The following is a 6,294-nucleotide window of genomic DNA, read 5'->3' on the forward strand; positions in this document are numbered from 1 at the left end:
ATGAACATCATCTTCTCCACATTCTGTGGAAGCAACCTCCTACGCCTTTCGCTGACAAGGTTCCCGGCTGCACTAAACACTCTTTCGGAGTACACACTGGAGGGGGGGCAACTCAGGTAAAATAGAGCCAGTTTGTACAGGGGCCTCCAAATTGCCTCTTTTTCCTGCCAGTACAGGTATGGACTGTCTGCCATGCCTACTTGGATGCTGTCACCGATGTAATCCTCCACCATTCTGTCAATGGTGACAGTATCATATGCAGTGACAGTAGACATGTCAGAAATTGTTGCCAGGTCCTTCAGTCCGGACCAGATGTCCAAACTTGGTCCTGCCTGTCCTGCATCACCGCCAGCGGGTTGCTTAGGATACCTAAGTTTTTTCCTGGCAGCCCCAGTTGCAGGAGAAAATGAAGAAGGAGCTGTTGACGTGTCACGTTCCGCTTCAGCTGACAGTGTGTTCACCAGCAGGTCTTTGCACCTCTGCAGGCTTGTGTCGGCCGGAAAGAGAGACACCACATAGGCTTTAAACCTAGGATCGAGCACGGTGGCCAAAATGTAGTGGTCTGATTTCAACAGATTGACCACCCTGGAATCCTGGCAAAGCGAATGAAGGGCTTCATCCACAAGTCCCACATGCCGAGCGGAATCGCTCCGTCTTAGCTCCTCCTTCACTTTCTCCAGCTGCTTCTGCAAAAGCCTGATGAGGGGAATGACCTGACTCAAGCTGGCAGTGTCTGAACTGACTTCACGTGTGGCAAGTTCGAAGGGCTGGAGAACCTTGCACAACACGGAAATCATTCTCCACTGCGCTTGAGTCAGGTGCATACCCCCTCCTTTGCCTATGTCATAGGTGGATGTATAGGCTTGTATGGCCTTTTGCTGCTCCTCCATCCTCTGAAGCATATAGAGGGTTGAGTTCCACCGTGTCACAACCTCTTGCTTCAGGTGATGGCGGGGCAGGTTCAAGAGTGTTTGCTGGCGCTCCAGTCTTCGGCACGCAGTCGCTGAATGGCGAAAGTGGCCAGAAATTTTTCGGGCCACCCAAAGCGTCTCCTGCATGCCCCTGTCGCTTTTCAGAAAATTCTGCACCACCAAGTTTATTGTGTGAGCAAAACATGGGACGTGCTGGAATTTGCCCAGATGTAATGCCCGCACAATATTGGTGGCGTTGTCAGATATCACAAATCCCCAGGAGAGTCTAAGTGGGGTAAGCCACTGGGCGATGATTTCCCTCAGTTTCTCTAAGAGGTTGTCGGCGGTGTGCCTCTTACTGAAACCGGTGATACACAGCGTAGCCTGCCTTGTAACGAGCTGGCGTTTCTGAGATGCTGCTACTGGTGACGCTGCTGCTGTTGCTGCGTAAGGTGATACATCTACCCAGTGGGCTGTCACAGTCATATAGTCCTTAGTCTGCCCTGTTCCACTTGTCCACATGTCCGTGGTTAAGTGGACATTGTGTACAACGGCATTTTTCAGGACACTGAGGACACTTTTTCTGACGTTTCTGTACAGTCTCGGTATCGCCTGCCTAGTGAAGTGGAATCTAGACGGTATTTGGAACCGGGGACACACTACCTCCATCAATTGTCTAAATCCCACTGCACTAATGGCGGATACCGGACGCACGTCTAACACCAACATAGCAGTCAAGGCCTCAGTTATACGTTTTGCTTCAGGATGACTGCTGTCGTACTTCATCCTCCTCGCTAAGGACTGTTGGAGGGTCAATTGTTTAGTAAAAGTAGTGGTGTTCCTACTTCCTCTCTGGGATGATGAACGACTCCCAGCAGCAGCAACAGCAGCAGCGGCAGCAGTAGGCGTAGCAATGCAGGATCCTCCAGAGGAATCCCGGATAGGAGAGTCAGTCATGCCAGTGACATGGCCTGCAGGACTACTTCCGATCCTGACTAAGGAGGAAATTGACGAGGAGGGAGTTGACGGTGTGGTTTGCAGGCGCTTGGATACAACAGGACAACGGGATTTAGGTGTCCCTGGACTGCTTACGGTCTTAGCCAAAGTTTCTGAACTTGACAGTAACTTTTTATGAACGCGCTGCAGGTGCCGTATAAGGGAGGATGTTCCTAGGTGGTTGACGTCCCTACCCCTACTTATTTCACCTTTACATATGGTACATATGGCAAGACAGTTGTTGTCCGGATTTGGATAGAAATATTGCCAGACCAAAGAGGTGGAATGTTTGGTCTTCTGCCCAGGCATGACCGTGATGGGCTTTTTCATCCCACGGACAACAACTGTCTCCCCCGGAGCCTGATTTAAACAAACCACATCACCATCAGAATCCTCCTCGCCAACTTCCTCCTCAGCGCCAGCTACACCAGTATCCTCATCCTGTTGTACTTCAACAGTGACATCTTCAATTTGCATATCAGCAAGTGGACTGTGGGTGCTCCTTTCAGCACTTGCAGGGGGCATGCAAATGGTGGAAAGAGCCACCTCTTCCCGTCCAGTGCTGGGAAGGTCAGGCATCGCAACCACCACCACACTTGGACTCTCCTTGGGGATTTGTGATATCTTCTTAGAAAGCACAGTTCTTCGCTGTGCTTTTGCCAGCTTAACTCTTTTGATTTTTTTAGTGGGAGGAGGGCTTCCATCGTCATGTGAAGCTGAACCACTAGTCATGAACATACTAGGGATCGACCTTAGCCGTTCCTTGCCACTCCGTGTCGTAAATGGCATATTGGCAAGTTTACGTTTCTCTTCAGCTGATTTAAATGTCTTTTTCAAGGTCATTTTCCTGAACTTTGCCATTTGGGATTGTATGTGCCCTCTACTATGACATTGGGCATCGGCCTTGGCAGACGACGTTGATGGCATGTTATCGTCTATGTCATGACTAGTGGCAGCAGCTTCAGCACTAGGAGGAAGTGGTTCTTGATCTTTCTCTATTTTATTTTTATCGGAGAAAGTTTGGTCCTCCATTTATGTTATATCGATTTGATATATACGTGCGGCTAAACACAGAAAATAATTTTTTTTTTGGTTTGGACTGGAGTGTACTTTGTGGGTTACAGCACCCTTTAACGGTCAAGCCAGCCGGCCCTTTACTTATGACACAGGCGCACTCTTGGCACTACTTTGTTGATGCACGTGCGGCTACTGCGCACACAATTCACAAACACAGAAAATAATTTTTTTTTTGGTTTGGACTGGAGTGTACTTGGGGGTTACAGCACCCTTTAACGGTCAAGCCAGCCGGCCCTTTACTTATGACACAGGCGCACGCTTGGCACTACTTTGTTGATGCACGTGCGACTACTGCGCACACAATTCACAAACACAGAAAATAATATTTTTTTTGGTTTGGACTGGAGTGTACTTTCGGGGGTTACAGCACCCTTAACGGTCAAGCCAGCCGGCCCTTTACTTATGACACAGGCGCACGCTTGGCACTACTTTGTTGATGCACGTGCGGCTACTGCGCACACAATTCACAAACACAGAAAATAATTTTTTTTTTGGTTTGGACTGGAGTGTACTTGGGGGTTACAGCACCCTTTAACGGTCAAGCCAGCCGGCCCTTTACTTATGACACAGGCGCACGCTTGGCACTACTTTGTTGATGCACGTGCGACTACTGCGCACACAATTCACAAACACAGAAAATAATATTTTTTTTGGTTTGGACTGGAGTGTACTTTCGGGGGTTACAGCACCCTTAACGGTCAAGCCAGCCGGCCCTTTACTTATGACACAGGCGCACGCTTGGCACTACTTTGTTGATGCACGTGCGGCTACTGCGCACACAATTCACAAACACAGAAAATAATTTTTTTTTTGGTTTGGACTGGAGTGTACTTTCGGGGGTTACAGCACCCTTAACGGTCAAGCCAGCCGGCCCTTTACTTATGACACAGGCGCACGCTTGGCACTACTTTGTTGATGCACGTGCGGCTACTGCGCACACAATTCACAAACACAGAAAATAATTTTTTTTTTGGTTTGGACTGGAGTGTACTTTCGGGGGTTACAGCACCCTTAACGGTCAAGCCAGCCGGCCCTTTACTTATGACACAGGCGCACGCTTGGCACTACTTTGTTGATGCACGTGCGGCTACTGCGCACACAATTCACAAACACAGAAAATATATTATTTTTTTAGCACTTGGGGGGAGCACCCCTGATGGACAGAGCACCCCCTGGACAACACTACAGCACTCCTTTAGGACTGGGACACTGCACAGGACTTTGGAGTGGACACAGCCCCTATGGAGAACTGACTGCACAACACAGTCCAGCCAGCCCCTATGGACTTTGAAGTAGTGGACACAGCCCCTATTAACAACAGCAGCACAGCACAACACAGCCAGCCCCTATGGACTTTGAAGTAGTGGACAACAGCAGCACTACACTACACTACACTACACAGCCCTAACTCCCACCCTCCCTCTTCACTGTCCACAGCCGAGTGAGAAAATGGCGCCGACGTGTGTACCTTATATAGGATCCAAAACCCGCGAGACTCGGAAGGCGGGAAGATGACGTTTTGCCTCGATTTCAGATCCGAGTCAGGCGGGAAAAGTCGAGCCTGACTCGGATCGGACTCGGATCGGGGGGGCTCGGGGGGGTTCGGATTTCAGAAATCCGAACCCGCTCACCCCTAATATATATATATATATATGTGTGTAGAAAACAGCGGCACTCACAGGACTTGGTAAATAAGACTCAGGTACACAAGAGGTGTGTAGGATTCGACGTATCAGTCAGTGAGGACTTTTATCAAGAATACAGCAGTGATACAAAGTACATACCTTTATAGGACTGTGTAACAGTGGTAAAGTGCTGTCCGCGCCCATCCTGTTAGTCGCTGGGTGAATGACATCATCAGCGTGCGGCCGGACTGTCAAGATGCACGTGACATCGGACGTGGTGATGCTGGGGAAGATGAAGCAAATTTGTCATTTATATCATCTGGTGTCCGTGTGGCTTGGCCTATATAGGCAAAACATCGTGCACCCTATGTGTGTGATCTATGACCTATTTTAGAGGTTATGATTGTTGGAGAGGCTGTTGGTTATTCTTTCCAGGTTTACTAACATACTCACACTGGATAAGCCCGATCCCGTCCGATCTTGGAAGCGAATCAGTGTCTGGCCTGGTCAGTACTAGGGTGGGGGCGACTCCCTTGGAATACCAGGTTTTGTAAATCATACAAAGTTTTGAACTTTTTTCCAACTTTTGCCTTTCCCTGCCTCTTTCGGTCATTTAGGTCTTTTCCACACTTTACGTGGTGTGGTCCTTAGTTCATCACAGGCTATTTCCTTTATAGTGCTGTAGTATTGTCTCACCATTTAATCCCATATTTGTACATATCTATTTATATGTGCAAGGTTTTTCAGACGCACCCTCTTAGCCCTGTGGTACCTGTACATTGTACAGCAACTATTTCTCTTTTACCCCTATGCTTCATTGAGTAGATCCAGCCTTTGTTGCGGGATCATTGGTCTGTTTAGTCCTGTTATTTTTTGCATCATCTTAAACAGTGCTGCTTAATTATTTTTGTATTATGTACCATACAATGATCATTGCAGTCTATATGTTATATGTTGTATAAGTTATGTTTTGTTCAGCACTCATTGATATGTTCACCTATTTTTATGTAGATTTATTCCCAACACCTGATGTCATGTGCATCGTGACAGTCCGGCCGCACGCTGATGACGTCATTCACCCGGCAACTAACAGGATGGGCGCGGACAGCACTTTACCACTTTTACACAGTCCTATAAAGGTATGTACTTTGTATCACTGCTGTATTCTTGATAAAAGTCCTCACCGACTGAAACGTCGAATCCTACACACCTCTTGTGTACCTGAGTCTTATTTACCAAGTCCTGTGAGTGCCGTTGTTTTCTACACGTTCATACATCAGGTTCTCCTACCTCAGATGGCACCTGGGCAAGTATTGATTGGTACTGTGGAGTGCCGGCTCCAGTGACTTTATATATATATAAATATATATATATATATATATATATACAGTATATATTTTTATATATATATATATATATATATATACATATATATGTATATATACACACACACATGTATGCACATACATATAAATATCTTCAATAGACCCCACATATTATAAATAACATATGTATATGTTTGTATGTGTGAAATATATGTCAGGGTGAGGGAGATCTGGTCATAGTGTAGGGTGTTATATGTAACATATATCTGTAATTGGCAGTGACATACCATGGCTGTTTAACTATTGTCGCTAAGGGGTCCATTTATCATATCGTGCATTTGAAATTAGGATGGGATATGA

This window comes from Taudactylus pleione, unplaced genomic scaffold, assembly GCF_031769625.1.
Source record: "Taudactylus pleione unplaced genomic scaffold, aTauple2 ptg000318l, whole genome shotgun sequence".
NCBI classification, from domain to species: Eukaryota; Metazoa; Chordata; class Amphibia; order Anura; family Myobatrachidae; genus Taudactylus; species Taudactylus pleione.